This window comes from Alexandromys fortis, unplaced genomic scaffold, assembly GCF_014885135.2.
Source record: "Alexandromys fortis isolate MF-2015 unplaced genomic scaffold, M_Fortis_MF-2015_v1.1 scaffold_97, whole genome shotgun sequence".
Taxonomy (NCBI): Eukaryota; Metazoa; Chordata; class Mammalia; order Rodentia; family Cricetidae; genus Alexandromys; species Alexandromys fortis.
The window spans coordinates 253,295-272,068 of NW_026067981.1; the positions used below are offsets into that span (position 1 = coordinate 253,295).

At 40.6% G+C, this 18,774-nt stretch overlaps 1 long non-coding RNA gene across 1 annotated transcript in view; it reads right to left on the reverse strand.

The window, feature by feature from the left end:
• Nucleotides 1–13,959, reverse strand: part of LOC126511320 (uncharacterized) — a 40,883-nt gene extending 26,924 nt beyond the window's left edge. Inside the window, exons 1-2 of the long non-coding RNA XR_007594660.1 lie at nt 13,400–13,959; nt 6,961–7,262 (exon numbers count right to left, since the gene is read on the reverse strand). This is a non-coding gene — a long non-coding RNA (uncharacterized lncRNA). The remainder of the gene's footprint in view (nt 1–6,960; nt 7,263–13,399) is intronic.
• Nucleotides 13,960–18,774: the final 4,815 nt, after the last annotated feature.

Below are 18,774 nucleotides of genomic sequence, written 5' to 3' on the forward strand. Positions count from 1 at the left end.
TAATTCCCCAACCAGGAGTGGGTGTGGGGCTACCTCTAACACCTCGTATTTCTAGGCTCCAGTCTTCCAGGAGCAGAGGGTTGCTCGTGGCCAGCAGTAAATAAATATGGCTCACCCCTGTCACCATGGCTTTACAGAAGAAAGAATAGCCAAGCTGGCTTCATACCAGCAACAGAAACAATTTCAGAACCCTCTGTGCCCCAGATTTGGCAGTGGTACCATCTTCATGGGCCTGTGGTCTGTGCTAGTCACAGAGACTGTGGGCTTGGGATGACACTATGCTCTATCCTCAGTGTCCTAAACTGGGTGTTTAGGACTTCATTTTCATTTTCATTTTGCCCTGCAACCAACAAATGAAATAGCTGCAGCTAGAACAAGATGAACTGCACATAGGCACTGTGGAGTTAACTGAGTTGGTAAAGCACAAGCTAGGCAGACATGAGGACTAGCTTCCATACCAGAAACCACATTAAAAAGCCAATATGCTCGGTTATGCATGTTTGTAATCCCAGCATTGGAAATGTTGAGACAGACAGAAGCTTGGAAATCACTGGCCAGCCAATCTATTCAATATCAACCATGGAGCTCCAGATTCAGAGAGAGACTGTCTTAAAAAGCAAGATGCCTATTGTCAACCTCTGGATTCTGCATATACACTATAATACACAGACACACACCACAACACAAACACACCAGAACACACACATACAAATACACACACTTACACATACACACTACAACACACAGACACACGCCACAACACAAGCACAGCAGAACACACACATGCACACACGCACACAGAGAGAAAAGGGTGTGTGTTATGTCTGCTTTGCTCTTTCTCCTTCCAAGCATTTCTCTGGTTTTGGCTTCTGCTCTTGCTCTGGAGGCTAACAAGGTAAAGGGTAAGGGAAGCTGTGGAGGGTGTGCCCCCAAGTAGATAAGTAACTAGTTTGGAGCCATGATTTTTGAATGATGAAAAGTTTCAGCTTTTATTTATATATCACATTTTCTTTACCCATTTATATGCCGATGGACACTTACACTGATTCTATGACTTGGTTGTGAACAGTCCCATGATACACACAGGTGTGCAGGTAGCTCTATACTGTGCAGCCTTTGATTGATTGCTTTGGATGATCAAAGACTGGGGTATTTGTCTCATACAGTAGTTCTTTTTGATTTTTAGAGAACTTCCATACAGATCTCATTGTAGCTGCACCAATCCCTAGGAACAGTTTATAAGGATTTCCCCACTCCACATCCTCACCACCATTTGATGACAGCCATTCTGATTGGGACGATATGGAAACTCAATGTAGTTGTCACTTGCATTTTTCTAATGTTGATTTTTTTCATGCATTTCAGCAAAACCAATGCAAGTGAGCCTAGGAGAGGCAAAGCCCTAAAGAACTACCTGTCCTGAGGACCCCATGTTGTTATTGAGTATAGCTCTGCTTATTGTCCCCATGGTCACCGTGTTCCTCATAATCTACTGGGATGTATGAAAATTCTCAGGGGGTTTCAAGCCCTTCATTGGGCAGTGTTACTGGTACTTAAAATAATAGTGATTGACTTTTTCCAAGCTTTGCTGCTGAAGTAGATAAAGCAGATTCAACCACCATTCTTAGAAAGAATTTAGACAGACATAGGTTAAGATGTTTTTGTTAATGGCTTTGATATAGAAAACCTTGGCAAACAATTTAAAGTTTAGAAAGGCACACTTTTGATAGTTGAGCAAGGAACTTTTTGAGGTCAGGGAACAAAATTCATTACAAGCTGATGTACCTTTCTTGATAAGATGGATTGATGATCAAAGGTGATGAATAATTCCTTGTACCCATTTCTGCCCTCAGAGTCCTGATATGATTTAATAAAAAATCCTGTTGATGAGTGGGCATGCAACCTGAGGATTTAAAGTAAAAATGACTGGTAATTTTTATACTGCTTGAAAGATTTTGCTGGGGTATAGAAGCTGTAAGGGAAAAACAAAACAAAGATATAGAGAAGGGATAGATCAGGAAAGTGGTAAAGAAAGAAATAAAGAAGATAGATCCTGACATGTTGAAGGTGTGTGTGTGTGTTTTCCCTTTTTCACTGGCCCCAGAGAACTAAGTTTTGCCTCACTCACCAGCCCCAGAGAAATAAGTTTTACCCCTGTAGCCAAAGAAGTCAATTGTATGATTAGTTTGCTGACACCATGCTTCGGTTTCAGCTCCTGAGCTGCCAAAAACTGGCCGTACAGCAGCCGAACATACTATATAAATCTACCATCAAGGATCACCTAGAAAAGTCTAGTTTGAGGTGTAATTTTTTTTTTTTTAATTTTGAGACAGGGTTTCTCTGTAGCTTTTGGTTCCTGTCCTGGAACTAGCTCTTGTAGACCAGGCTGGCCTCGAACCACAGAGATCCCAGCCTCCCAAGTGCTGGGATTAACTGAAAAGTCTAGCTGAAAACAGAATATGCAGTGTGCCCTCCCTTCGAGTGCTTGAGGAGACTCAGTTTTCCCTTCTACCTGAAAACATAAGCTTTTGTTTTATTTCAGTCATCCTGAAATAAAGCAATGTTTGTGTTTAGAAATGACTGTATGAAAAGGGACTTTGACACCAGGTTCATCAGCTAAGACATTTATTTGTATAAATGTAAGCATAAATTAAGGTATAGATACAGCAGGAGAGGAGATATTGGTCAGTTAACGTTGGGTAAATAGCGTGCTTCCTCAGGGAGGAGCCTGGCGTCTGAGCACTGAGGACACATCTGCCACACCCACCCCCTCTAAGCAAAGTAAACTACATTTGTACAGAATTTCATTTTCTATGTTTTTAATACCCGTTATTAAATCAGAATTGGTTTGATATGGTCCTCAAAAAATAATAACATTAAAATTCATATACAACACTCAAAAACTAACTGACATTTCAACTACCAAAAATAAAACCCAGATTGTTTCTAAGGCAACATGTTCCTCCACGGCCATCCATCTCAGTGACAGCTGTTCCTTCGGTCAGTCGGAAGTCAATAATCTCCTGCATGTGAATTTTCTACAGTCTCCATGGCACGAACACCGCGTCATTGTGTATCCCAAACTCTTTGTTAAAATGTATATTCTTTTTGGGGCATGGGGGACTCAAGAAACATTTCTCTGTGTAACAGCCCTAGCTGTACTGAAACTCACTCTGTAGACAAGGCTGGCCTCAAACTCAGAGATCCACCTGCCTCTGCCTCCTAAAGTGTTGGGATTAAAGTGTTTGCCACCATTACCTGGCCTAAAAATGTATGTTCTCACTCTGTATCCAAGACTGGCCTCAAACTCATGGCACTCTCCTACCACAGCCTCCCAAATGCCAGAATTACAGCAGTGAGTCATGCTGCCCAGTTCTCAAATATTTGAGTACAGCTCACAATAACTTCTAACTTGTCATTTCCATCCTATGATATGAACATGTGATGTTCTCACTCTGCATTTATTTCCCACCTGATGAGACCAATCTGATTGGGGGTGAGGCGTGACTGTGGCTTTCAACTACCACTTAGGATTCATTTGACTTGGTTTATTTATGATTTTTTTCCTTTGATAAAAGAAGTGCATTAATTTTGTTTTCAAGTGGTATCATCACATTGCTGTGTTGATTTACATCCCTTGAGAATCTTTTGAAAATTATTTTATCTTTAATTATTGTTAAAATATGTTACACATATATTACATATGGATGCATCCTAAACACTAAAATACAATCTCTTTAGTCTGCATAATGCCATAATCTCAAAAGATCAAAAAAGAAAATGTAAAAAAGAATATATATATGTATGTATATACATATATATATAGTTACTCGAAATCAGACACTGAATCAAGTTCTCAGGTAAAGGAAATATATTAGGGGCACTATCTCAGAACTATAAAAAATTTGGAGGACAAAATAAGAAGAAAAGGTCAGGAAAGGGTGGATCAACAAATGCGTGACTGAATGTGAACAAACTGGAATCAAACTTTCCCTAGACTTTAGTGGGGCATGCTTTAATTCTCTAATTCATAAACACCTTTCTGGTAGTTCCTGCTTGTTTTGATGATCAGCTTCATCAGAGTGATGAAGGACAAGGCCAATGGTCCTGAGACCCTGGAGGAAGACTAGAGCATCATTGTGCCCGGAGCCAATGACCCTGAGACACTGTGGGAAACTAGAGTATCATTGTGCCTAGAATACAAAATAAACATCAGATCTCACAGGGAGAGGGAACTGGCAAGAAGTATGCAAAGAAAAGAAAATTCTACCATGTAGACAGACAAACTTTCCCTCCCAGGATTAATCAGAAAATGGTAGCAAAGGAAGTAGTCAGAGTTAATAAGTCAATAACTGTTTCAGGAAACATTTACATTTAAAGTCCTTTACCATAAAACATGCCTGATATCTGCTTAGACAGCACAAGAGAAGTGGCCACATACATGTGTGTCATGCTTTGTATCTGATTAACAGCTTAGTTGCAAGAATTGAGTCTCAGCCTGCTGGGTAGAATATGTTTCATAAGCATTGGGTACTATCGTCACAACTTCATGGAACAAGTAATAGAGTCCTGATTTTTGATAAAACAGAAACTCAGAAAACTTAAAAGATTCACCTAAGATCATTCCAACCAAAGGGCCCCCCTCGACCCATAAGGAGGTCAGTTTCAGGCGCACTGGGTGCTGGTGTCACAGGAATTTCTAAACAAATCAAACCTCCTAGTGGGGTGGACAGGGAGGAAGCTGAAAGTGGGAAAATCAATAACCTCCCAATGGGAGTTATGAGCTCATAACTCTGAGAGGCAGATGGATCATCACAGGCTTGGGTTTTGTTTTGTTTTGTTTTTTTCACTAGTGATGAAAAGGAGCCTGAGAGTGGGAGAAGAAAGAGCTGGGAATAAACACAGACTGGTTCCAAGTTAGAGGCGAATCTAGCTTTAAGGTTCCCTCCTAGACCCTGGAAAGAGATTACAGGGTAAGAACTAAGCCTAAGTCCCAATCTGAGCCTCAGGTGACAAGAAAGTTCCTGGCTGAGGATGTGACCACGTGACATGAAAGGATGGGTTGGAGGAGGAGCTGAATCCTTGGCAGTTACCCACTTCAGAAACTGCAATGCATTCAGTGTGCCCCAAGTCTGCCTGGGAAGGCAGTTTGTCCCTGAAGGCCTGCTGGATAAAAACTACACAGTTGCCTATGGCCATGGCTGGAAGATCATACATAGGCCTCTAATCAGGAGCTGAACACCTCAGAGACTTCCACTGAGTCTAGAAATCCAAACATAATTTTGTTCTCTCTTCACTAGGCCCGGTGATATTATTTGTATACACAGGAGGTATAGTCTCTTTTGGTTAAGAAAGATTAAAACAGATTAATTATTGTTCCAGTTGTTGCTCAATCTTTAAAATATTGACACAAGAAAAGGATAGAAGAGGGATAAAAATAACAGAAATTACTTTTTAGTTTTGAGAATAATAGTGTTGACTAGATTAGAATAAATTATAGTAAGCAATCACTTTTGAAATTTAGCTATAGTGCCAGGTCCCTATATATCTCTCATGAGGTACCTGTACCAATCCTTGAAAGAAAAAGTTCTTACCATGAACCCTGCATAAACATATGAGCATGTAACGTCATTGAATTGATCTGGTTTTAATCATTTCCACTCTGATGGGTACACATGGCCTTTGCAGTGACTGTCAAAGAGCCAGCCCTTGCTAAGAATCATTCCCCAAATATTTCATTTTAAGAATTGCTTACAGATGAAAATTCTTTTATGATCATTGTTAATGACAGGCGATGTCATTGAATAGTAATGATTTAGGTATAGTAATAAATGAATAGAAAAATCACAAGATTATAGTGAGATCCACAAAATATTGATAACCTCGACTTGAAGTAAAGTCTAAAACCTCTAAGCTATGTTCTCTTTTTTGGATTATTTCGGTCTTGCAAAGGCTGCATTAGTCCCACGTCTCTAATTACTTTCTTCTTACAGATTGCTGTCCCTCCTCAGCCCTTTTCCCAAAAATAACACTCACCAAAGAATCAGCCGAAGAATATTCCAACAGGGGGTCTCTAAGAAGACCATATTTCATAGAAGGCCCAAACAGGGGGTCTCTGAGAAGACCATATTTCAAAGAATGCCCCAACAGGGGGTCTCTAAGAAGACCATATTTCACTGAATGCCCCAACAGGAGTCCCTGAGATGACCATATTTCACTGAAGGTTCCAATAGGGGGTCTCTGAGAAGACCATATTTCACAGAACACCCCAACAGAGGGCCTCTGAGAAGACCATATTTCACTGAAGGCCCCAACAGGGGGTCTTCATGGAAGGCCGTGCACGCACAGTGAAGGATTTTTTGGTTGCGTGTTGAAATCTGGCATGTGTACACATCCCTCAGGATGGCCAATTATGGCCAAATTTCCATCCTTCTGAGTTCCCATATTTATCTTATTAGAAGAAAATGGAGGAGGCAAAGGGGGGAAATATAGCAAATCTGTAAGTGTGTGTGTGCATGTATATGTGTGTGTGGTGGGGGAATGCTGCAGAGAATATGGAAACAACCAATATGGCCACCGAGGGACATCATGGCATCAATACTGTTAAAGTTTTAACCCAGCTTTGTTCTCTGTCCACACCGGATGGTGAGTCATCCCATGAAGAGCCTCCTGTGATGGAAACTAAATATGTGACGCTGAAGAAACAAGAAGCAAATAGTTTGCACAGTTCAAGCCAACTCTCATTTCAAAGGTAAAATAAAGAATGCATCTTTTAGAATGTTTTCTAAGTCCTCTCAGCTTAGCTTCCGGAGAAAGGCACATAGCCATTAAGTGTGTGAGTCACTCCTCCGAAGGGCTGATAGACCTTGCATTGAGGCAGTTCCTGCCAAGAAATGCTTAGGGTATAATTCTGCTGGGTGTAAAACTATCCAGATCATAGAAACACATTGTGAAGCTCACCATTTGGACGGAGGCAAGTGCCGTGTGGTGTGGCGTTGCTGGGACTGGACATCATCAGCTGGGTGGCACTACTGTCTTCTGTGCTTCATCGGCAGAAAAGGCTTTCTGATGCTCCACTATACCAAGGGCTTCTCTCTTCCCTTCCACCACTGCCATCTTGCTTCTGTGTCTTTATTGTTTACCTTCCTTCTAGCCGCCTCTGCTCCCCGAAGCAGCTTTTACCCTCTTTCCTCTGCCGATGCACTAAAGGTACAAAGGACAACTGACACAACATCCTAGGAGTGAGTCTTCATCTCGATTGCCTGGTAACAAACAAAATATAAACAATGTGGTCACGTTCCATTCTAGAGAAATTAGGTCACTTGTGATTTCCAGAAAGATACATGGTATTTCTCCCTTAAAGATCTGCAGACTTCAACTCAGAAAACAAATACATAGGGCTAGCCAGGCCTAAACATACAGCTTGTGTAGTATGAACTGGGGTTCTAAACAGAACCCTGAGCATTAGAAGAGAATATCTGGGATTTGAATTAGAAAATAACAAATGCTTTAGAGTCGCAGAACTGTTAGGTGCCAGAGATCATTTGATCTACCTGCTTAATATTCACAAAGGAAAAGAGAGAATTCTACAGGCTAAGGCTACTCAAAGTCACCTCACTAGTTGGAGATTGCCTAGCCTTAATAATTCAAAACAGCCATGTTTTGGGTGGTTTGGTTGTTTTCTTCTCTTCTTTGTTCTGGTTGTTTTGTTTTAATTGCACAGTTTCTGCAAAGAAGAAAGCAAATTGCAATGACCAGACCAACTATTTATATTTTCTTTCTTTTCTGAATCCACATCACTGTTGTTACCCTGTGCATTTCTCTTTTGTCCCCTCTCACAGTCTGGGCCATGGGACCTCTCCTCATCCTCAGTCACCTCCTAAGTATGTGTCCCTTAGGATTCCCCCAAATTTACATCCAATCCAACCATCTCACTCTTCACAAGGCTTCTCTCTTCTGCATCTCTCCCTCAGCTATTCCTCATTCTTCCTACTCTTTATCTTAACCAATGCATCTCTCCACTTTCTCCCAGTTAATCCCTTTTGCTGTCACTTCTTTCCTTATGTGACATTCTAAAGTTCTAAAAGACAACACACCTTTCCTGGGCAACCTCCTTCATCCCCAATGGGTGAGACAATATCAAACATTTCGCCTGTAGCCCCGACTCCTCATTTAAACTGTTGGTCTATGTGGTAAAGGGCTCATTGGCCATTTGATGATTAAAGATTCTATAAGCAGCTCTCCAAGTGGACCATTTCCTCCACAGACTTTTCTCCTGAAAAGCATAGTGACTTTGCCATCACATTGGGAATGGGTTGCTTTCATCTGAGAGTCAAGAGTCCTGTTTTAAAAATCTAAGCAGAAGAACCAACAACAACAAAGTGTGTTTTGTGGCTGCTTCCCACTACTGGAGAAATCCTGAGTCCTTAAGAAAATATGGACTCAAAGGCAGAAGAATTACTGTAAGTTTAAGTCCAGTGTGGTCTACATAGCAAATTCTAAGCCAGGCAGTGCTACACAGTGAGACTCTATTTCAAAATGTGTGTGTGTGTGTATGTGTATGTGTGTGTGAATTATCTGATGTGTAGGTTATAATGATATCTGTTATCTAAGTCACTTACCAGGGAGTTAGAGACACATTTTATTATAAACACCAACTCTTGATTTAGCATGCAGATGTCTAATAGGTAATTAGAATGAGATGAAATTGTTCGACATTTTCTATTTTATAATGTGTGTCTCCTTGGCTGTCTGAACCTTTGGATCAATCAGATTATTACACAGTTCTTTATGTAGACATATTGCTAATATGAGAAAAAAATTCTGGAGCCATAATATGGTCAACCTGCCTTAGAACTCATCTGGTTTCTCTTCTCCCCCATGAAGGTTAAAAAAATAAAAACCACCCAACAGAACAGGAAACACCAGACCATGAAAGGGGTGAAAAGAGGTAGCACTCGAGTTCCTGGAAAATTGTAACTTTCTCCAAGAAAAGGTCTGCCAAGTTCTCTCCACATTAGCATTGATCTCTCCCTTGTTATTCTCACACTATTTCTGAGAGGCTTCATCTTCTTGGGGCTGGCCAGCTGATTTGTCAAACATACTCCCACTTCTTCATCCCTTGGCCTTTGAGTGAATGTATGTTGTTGAAGCTCTGTCTTCATTTTCATTAAGTTCATGACACCAAAAGGAAAAATATTCCACTTTAGGGGATACTCCTACCAAAGGGAACCAATAAATTGTTAGTAACACTCTTTTGTATCATTGGTCATCAAATCCTATAGGCATTGCTACTAACCAAATTGACTAATTTATTGAGCGAGTATGTATTATTAACTATATGCCAAACATCAGTCTAAGTGCTTTGGACACTATAGCATTGAACAAAATAAGCCTCATGCACACAAAACTTAATTTTTTTTTAGGGAAAACATATGTATACTCAGGATTGAATTATGTTCTCACTTGTACATTAAAATCCTAACCCTTTGTACTTCATTACCTATTTGGAGATAGGGTTTTTAAAAAGAAAAGATAAAGTTCTTAGAATGGATCATAACCTAGTATTATTTGTGTCTTTATAAGAAGAGAAAATGTAGATTGACTATAGAGGGAAGACAGTATGAAGAGACAGCATAATGCTAGCTGTCCATACTCCAAGGGGAGATATCAGCGACAAACCAACCCTACCAACACACTAATATCAGAACTTTTAACTCCAAAAGTATGAGAAATTAATGTATGATATTTTTCCTGTGCAGTGGGGTAATGTTCTTGTACACTGTAAATATTTGTCAATCATATTGGTTTAATAAAATGCTGTTTGGCCAGCAGCCAGGCAGGAAGTATAGGTGAGTCAACCAAACTACGAGAATTTTGGGAAGAGGAAAGACACAGATGGAGCTAACTGCCAGACACAGAGGAAGCAAGGTGAGAATGTCTCACTGAGAAAAGGTACCAAGCCACATGGCTAAGCATAAATCACAATTATGGGTTAATTTAAGCTGTAAGAGCTAGCTAGGAATATGCCTAAGCCATTGGCCAAACAGTGTTGTAATTAATATGGTTTCTGTGTGATTATTTGGGTCTGGGAAGCTGGGAAACAAAAGTGCAGTCTCTGTCTACAATCCTGCCTATGGTACATTGTTGGGCCATTCCCTGGAAAACAAACAAAATATTTATTTTTGTGCTTTAAAGAAAAGAAAATTATAAAAAGTGAAAGTGATTAAAAAAAAAAGAAGAAAAGAGGGACAGGAAAAGTGATATCCAGCAAAGGGAGCAGCCCACCATTAAAGGGCTTTGTGTAGGAAGACAGCTGGAAGGAAAAGGAGACAGAATATGAACTGAGAAGTGGGTAAGACCAGGTTCCGAAAGGCTTCTTAGCTGAAGACAGAGTGTAGACTTTCTCTCAGCACTATTAACTTTTTTTATCAAATAATTCTTGATGTGTAGAGCTGCCCTGTGCACTGCAAGGCGTTAGTAAGCCTCCATGGGTCCTACCTAGGAGACACTGACAGCAGGCCTTGCACTTCTGTGCTACCTCACTGTAACATTTGTTGCGCCAGATATCACCTGGACACAGAACGGCCTCTGCTTGGGAATCAAGGCCACAGATGAAGCGGAAAACCATTGAAATAGTACTCGGGCAATCAAATAGTTTCAGTCATGCCCTCTGAATAAATATACCAAAAATGGATTGAGTCAGTGGAGATCAAAGGGAGAAATGAAGAAATCTAGGCAGGTTGCCAAAAAGAGAATAGTAAACAGATTCAAGAAATGTGGATGGTAGGCTCAATAAAACCTGTAGTATGTGAGGGCAAGGAAGGGAAGAGTCATAGATATCCTTCAGTTCATGTTTTAAGCCCCTGGGCCTGAGTGAATGCTAAGGGAGAGAAGCGGGTCTGAAGGATGTTGGAGCATCATTCTTTTCCAAACGTGGAATTGTCTTTTTAAGAAATCTTTGCCATTACAGAAGAGATGTAAGTGTGGATGAATATGCAAATCCACTGCCCCAAGGAAACATTAAAACCAGAGATTACAAACTTGAGAGTCCTTACCTGTAAATGGAAAGCCACAAAACATGGTTATATCATCTAAGCATAGCATGGAAAGAGTATATTTAATTTTTCTTCACCTACTTCTTTAATGAACTAGCAGTAAATAGCCTTTGCCCATTTTTCTATTTGAAGTTTTCCCCAATTTTGTCATGCAGAGGATGGCTTTAATACTACAAATATTAGTAATCTAGCTAATAGAAAAAACAAACCATTTTTCTTATATAAATTCTAAACTGAGTACCATGCCTTAAAAGAAAATCCTACTATTCCAAAACTATAGGACTTCACACAATCACCACAAGAATGGACCTAATTACTATCTCCAATTCTTCTCAAGGTTGAAAACACCAAATAAATCCAGAGTAACCCACATGCACACTAACTGTTCATTAGTGAAGATGCAGAAACACTATAAAATTACTGAAATACTTACTAAAACATTCAGCATGGATCATAAGCCAAACTGGGTTTTCCTAAGTCAAGAGCTGGGGCATTAAGTCTACCAAGATGCCAAGAAGTCCTGACTGGCTGACTGTCCCATAGGTTAACAAAAAGGAGGGTAAAGAGGCCAAGGAAGACTGGAACCCCATAAACTGGTCTCTTTAACAATCATCGATGACTGCAAAGAAGAGGAGAGTATACACTCCTTATCCATTTCACCATCACCACCAGAAAAAAAAAACTTGAGGTCTGATCTTGTTTCTTTACAGTATCACAGATCAAATCAATGCCCTCTTACATACTAAGCAAGAACCCACCCATTGAATTCCAACCCCTCTTTGTTTCTGCTTCTAATGCCTCTTTCTAGGAAGAGGACCCAACTCAGAGAGTAACAGACTCTTAAGCATAGATTAACTATTATTACTTTAGCAAGAAATATGTGTGAGATGGGAAGAAACAAGAAAATGCCCCTTGGGTGCTTCCCAAAAAGGATGGAAGGAGAGATGGGGCTTCCCTTTCATGTGAACGAGGGAAAAAAGAGATTTCCCATCAGAATCCACATAAATTTTCTATTATTAATTTCAGAAACCATTGTACTTTCGTGCATGTTACTAATAAGCGACACACAAGCATCTTCACTTCATTTTTCAGCAAGACTGGTGTTACACGATGGGCTGAGGGTGATGGATTTGGGAAAGGTTTAGAGCATCTTGAGATGAACATTTCTCTGAACTAAGTGAAGCTGGCTGTTTAAAAGACACTTCTACATAGGTTACAGGTCTTAAGAATTTTCTCAAGCTAGTCTGACTGAGCCTATTTTGTTCATCAGCAATCATATCAAAGGTAGCAACAAACTAGCAGAAAACAACTGATCTACCACCTTGCACTGTGTGAGGTGCTGAGTATTAGGGTATAAAGTTCTGTCTCCATCTTTGAGAAGTAGCCAGAGTTACTGTGGTGTCTTCAGAGGATTGTGAGGGATGACTGTATTCCAGTTCTCCTTCCTGTGATATCCCTCCATTGAGAGGGATATATCAAGCTACGCAACATCAGCTTAAGCCACGAGGCTTGCTTTAGACAACTACGTGGAAGCAGAATTGACATTTGTCACTTATAAGCAGAAGTTTTAAGAGACAGCACGCAATCACTGGGCTCAGATTCCCTTATCCACGACCCAAGTGGAAGCTACATTGTCACTCTAGATCTCTCAGTGAGGACATGGAGTAGAACCTCACCTGACCCATAATGGACATTTAACTTGAAAAAAAAAACTGTTCATGTCACTCTTAGTTTGGAGGTCATTTGTCACCCAAATATAACTTAGCTAAAGGGATACAGGCATTGTTATAAATGCCAATCTCCTTAATATTAAGATTCAGTACGCAAGTCTACTTGGAGCTTTTTTTAAAATTATTGATTTTTATTGAGCTCTACATTTTCTTTGCTCCCCTCCCTGCTTTCTCCCTCCCCTTCAGTCCTCTCCCATGGTCTTCATGCTTCCAATTTACTCAGGAGATCTTGTCTTTTTCTACTTCCCATGTAGATTAGATCTATGGATGTCTCTCTTAGAGTCCTCATTGTTGTCTAGGTTCTCTGGGATTGAGATTTGCTACTTGGAACTTTTTAAAATGAAGTTGGATACATATAAAGGACTCCATTTGGAAATGCAGAAGGAACGTCCATGGCATTATGTAGGGATGGATAATTGCCTTACACAATAAATATATCAGTTAAGGAAAGTTAGACTATTTCATAATAGTAGATGGATCCCCAAATCTCAGAATTTCACAAAATAAAACCTCATTTCTCATCTGCATAGCCCCAGGGTTGCTCTCTCTCTCTCCCTCCCTCCTTCCCTCCCCCCCCTCTCTCCCTCTCTCTCTTTCTCTCTGAGCCCTCACCTCTACACTATGGCTCATGGCTCAGGCCTTCAGTTGTGATGCTACCAAGTTCTAATCCTGTGCTTCCAGCTTCATGAAGAATGCATGGAAGATCTCATGGGAAAGGTTTTGCAGCAAGGCCAAACCAAGTCATGTGGTCCCATACTCTCGGTGTGTTTCTCTTCGTTGTCACTCCCAGGTGCACGCAAGGCTGGGGATTAAAATCTTCCCAAAACCAGAAGGACAGGAAAATGGTTCGCAGGCAATCATATTTTGTCTTCCACAGCAATGCTTTACATGAAGAAGATAAAAAAAGACAAGGTGTTTCCACCTAGGCGGCAAATGGTCACCAGTATAAACAGGAGTAGGGACTCCAGGCTCTGGGGATAGAGAAGTCATTAGAACGCAGCCAGATCTCAGCCCTGGTAAGTTATTGTCCACAGGATGTCTTTGTGTGGAGGAACCCAAAGAGACTTCTATTAGCCGTAGCAGGACCACACAAGACAGAGAACCGGTACAGACAACTGGGGCTCATGACCACCAAGGGCGCTTCTGCTGGAAGGAACAAATATTGCTGGGAGATATTCAGGTCTTATCTCCAGGAGAACTGTGAGCAGCAGTGCGAGGAAGCGAACTCCAGCGGTTGCTATATTTAGCAGCAGGGAAGGGCTGTGTCCTTCTCGGTACCACATAAACTCTGGAATTCTTGGGGAATTTAAGTGGAGAGCTTCAAAAGAGAACAAGCAGCTGCTCTAGCGGAAGAATCAAGAAACAAACGGTGCCTCAATGTTGAATGACACGTGGTTGAGCATACAGAAAGAGGAGTATAGGAAAGACTAAGAGAAAGGAGGGAATGCAAGAAATCTGATACAAAAATGCCAGTAGGATATTTTTACCAATTTTATTTTTTAATTGCATTTCACTTTTAATCATGAAACCCCAATCCTGAAGCAATATGAGGCAGTTTAACTGGCCACAGCAGAGCCCATAGAAAGATGAATAGTTTAGTATGAGCTGAATCCATTTTTGAACTTTAGCGTCTGGAGAACAGAGCAAGCTTTCTGTTCTAAATATTGAGAAACAGGAGGGGGACAAAGGATACCCTTCCAAAATGTAATTAAAGATCTTAGGAGCCTGTGGGTGTCTGATCAAAGTTCTTACATAAACAGGATCTACATGTGAGAACGCTTTCAGAGGCAGAATGTGGAACTTCGTTAGACACAGAGCAGAAGGTGGGCAGCCTGCCAAACAGTCACATGAGACTGAAACCAATGTTCTAAAGCCCGCTGGGCTCCTCACAGCCTTCTCCACTTGTTCAGCCCACTCAAACACAAAACCAAACGAGGTGCTTCTCACCAGTGGGTTGCCCCTACGCAAACCCCAAGTAATAACTGATCTAATCTGAGAAGGCCTTTTACACAGATAACACATTTGCTCAAACATACCTCCCTCGTGAGAAAAGATGGCTTCTCTACCCCCAAAGCACAGTTTTCCCTTGGGAACTCTGAGATTATTTTCTCTCACTAAAGGGGAAACATCAGGGACTTGTGAAGACATCCAATTGCTACTTTTTCTGTCTATCAAATCAAGTGACGCAAGGGCTCTATCATTTTAACAGGGATCTAGCTGTGACTCTGCCTCTTTGACCCAACATGAACAGCCATGATGGTGTCTTTGATCTCCCCAGTCCCTGAACTATGCGGACATGAGCCCCAAAGTCCTGAAGTCTTACTCTCTCTCCAGTTTTTAAGGGTCTCCTTTCTACTGAGTGAACGAGGACCTGTTTGACTATGAGCTCTATCTTCAAAGCTGCTGGTTACTCAACACAGATATGAAGAGACCCGCCTAGCTGTAAGGCCCTGCGCTCTCCACACCAGTAGCTCCCATGGCAGCTGCAAGGCCCTCATCTCTGATGACTGCTGCTCTTCTATTTCTCATGTTACAGATATTTTTTTGGTCCATGTTTGTTCCATAAACAAAACAAACAAACAAAAAGATTAGTATTTTTAATTCATAGTGTTTGTGACAAAAAACCTAAGTTCATTGAGAATCTCTCATAGCCAACTTTAAAACCAAGAAGATAATTCAAGTCCATTTATATTATTGATATGCAATTTAAGCCGGGGGGAAAGAAAAAGAAAACTTGATCTTAACTCTTTCATGTATCTTCTTTTATCCTCCCAACTTCTAAAGATGTAGGGAATCTTAGGGGATGAAGTATATCCATATCCCCCCAAGCTAAGCTATGGCTCATTAGAGTGATGCTATAATTGGATCAAGACAACAGTGACCCTTCCAATGATTATGAGCAGGTGCCCCAGTCACCACAAAACTCTGCCTCGGTGGTGCTCCTTGGCATTCCCCAATGATACACACTCTCCTTACTTTCTTCCTATTGAATTCCTTTGTCTGAACCCTGTTCAAAAATACAAATCCTTGGATGTCTGTCTCCAATTAGCCCAGACACCCTAACGCAAATGGCAGTCCCAGTTTATCCTAGTATAGCAGATTTTCTAATGTAGTATATAGATTAAACCCCCAGATGTCGTGACTACCCTTCCTGCACTTGGTGCCAGCCCTGGGAAAGAAGGGATGGAGAGGACACTGGCTACAGTCCTCAAGCGGCTGTGTATTTGACAGGCAGGCCAAGTGCTGAGCATCATGGAGTTGGAATGCTTTGGATTACTGCAGAGTACTGACTGTTCTTAGTAAACCACAATAGTTGGAAAGAACCAAGGAAATTCCCAGCTGGGATCAGGGGCAGCACCTTGCAAAGCCTTCCGTGGATTCAGTGAGGCGGGGACAATCTGAGCTTGAAGGAAAGGGAAAAACATGTTTCACTTGGTTATTTGGTTTTCCCTTCTAACAAGATGACAGAATCATTGCTTTCAAGAATAAATTGCTGTTCTATAACAATTTGTACTTTCTGTGTAGCTCCTTAGACAGCTACAGAGCTAACTGTGAAGAAAATTTTCCAGGAAAAAAAAAGGCTGAAATAACTGCGTTATTCAGCATGTAACTAAAGTACCTATACTAATAAACTATAATGGAATATAATGTTGGAAGAAACAATGATAGATTAGGGTAATCTTACAGTAAACTTTCAAAGTAATTTAGCTTTCTCCACACTAAAGGATTCTTCATTATTTATATAAAAGTGCTCCTAAGTGTTTCAGAAATTTCCTAAGGTCAGAGCTTAGAAGAGAACTATACTTTTAATTATATATGCAAATATTAAGCTTGATAAATAACACAGGGGACATGACCTTAAAATCTTTCATATGTCCTCCTATACTTCTTCCAGCACAGGAGATCTTATGAAAAGGGTGTATTTAGGAGGCTGCAGCTATGCACAGACTTGAGGAATCAATCCCACTTTTTCTTTTGTTAATGCAAGTATCTAAAGATGCCATCATTTTCTGAACCAACGCCACAGGGCATGAGACGAGTTGTGGAGAGGAGGGGAAAGGTGGCATAGCTGAAGGCTGACAAGACGAACTGGATTTCTCAAGCTTGTGAAATGCCCCAGGAATGAAGGTCTTTGCAACCCAACTGAGTCACTCTCCTGTTCCACTCAAGAAAGAGCCTTTATATTTCAGCTCCTGGATTTTGGTAGCCAGTGCAGGATCTCATTTCCTTCACAGCTGAGCTTCCCCAAGCTACAATTCTTCTAGTCCTTCACCACAAGTTTCTTCCATTTAATACAGACCTCCCTACCTTCTATGTAAGATAAAGGTCATAGTTAAAACCAAAGAGTTTCACAAAAACAATAACCTCCTTGTTCCCCACAAGTTCTCTCTACCATACAACCTTCTCAAAGGGGAAACAAATGCAAGAAGGAATCTTGGTTTGAATAGAAATTGATTAAAGCTTTTTTTTTCCAGTCTCAATACTACTTTTTCTAAACTCTTAGTTTCCAGTGACCTTTTAAATAAAAAAATGCAGAAATTATAATAATTCAAAAAAGAAAAGAAAAATCTAACTTTAAATGTCATTCAACAATGTTGCCAATTCTTGCTGTTTTGATCATCTTAGATTGAAATTCCAGGGAGTCAATGTCTCTACATCCAACACCATAACTTACCATCACATTACCCTTAAAATGCTGAAACGACCATGACTTATAGCCCAAAGACTTCTCTTAAGAGTGTTATTCTATACTTAGAAACCTAATAAAGAAATTTCTGGAAATAGGTGAAGGTACAGATATAATTATCTACAGATAATTATCTATACTAGAAATGCATAAGAAGACTTTTAAATGATTGAACATGTATATATACACATATATGCAAATATACACACATATATGTATATAATCATGTAGTCTCTTTCACACACACACACCACTTTGTTAGCTGAATATCCCTAAACACTCCAGACTTGTGAAGTAAACATTTAATCTATCCCAATAAAAAGATACAAAGACACAAACCACAACCCTAAATCAAGGATGAGATAATGATGCTTCCCTTCCCTCCATCAGTAACCTCATGACCTATGACTACTCCATGACTGTTAGATTTGGGAGCTGGGCTCCCCTTCCAACACTGCCTTTTCCACACTGAATACCAACCTTTCTTGTGTTCCCTAAAACACTTCTAACTTTAAGCTGTTGCACCTACCAGAATTTCAATGAACGTTTAAAAAGGGAACTACAGAGATGGTTCAGGGAAGGGTGCTTGTCACTCTTCCAGAAGACCCAAGATCAGTTCCCAGAAGCCATGCACAGCATCTCACAACTTCCTATAAAACCAGCTCCAAGGCATCTGACATCCTCTTCTGGCCTTCGAGGGCACCTTATCCGTGTGACGTGCACACATACACACACAGACACACACATGATCAATCGAAAAATAAAAATAAATTAAATCTTTTTAAGGAAAGGTCAAGAGGATTTTGGAAACGCTGAGAGGCTGTTAGTCACTGCTATCCTCCAGTTTACTGCTGTCTTCACACAAAGCACACTCCATACCCTGAAGGTCTCTGCTGCCCCCTGAGCATCCCAGCACTTCCCAGTCGTCTCCTTTAGGTTTTATCACCCAGAGTCATTCACTTCTTTCAACGTGTTCTACTTTCCAACCAAAAAACACTCATTAAGGTGATTTTTTTTTCCCTAAGCGAAACCTGTTTTTTTTAACATGGCTTTATATCATACCAAGGGAGGGGGAGACAGAAATGACTATAGTGGATTTTTATTTAATGTTCTTCTTAAACTATGTATTTCACAGAGAGAGAGGAAGACAGAGAGACAGAGAGGGAGACAAAGAGACAGAGATAGAGGCAGAGACAGAGGCAGAGAGCCAATAGTAATAGAGAAGGAACACACTGAATGTTCCGGAAGAACACCGCCTGCTCATTTGCTCCCATGGACTCTCTCTTAATACTCATTCTCC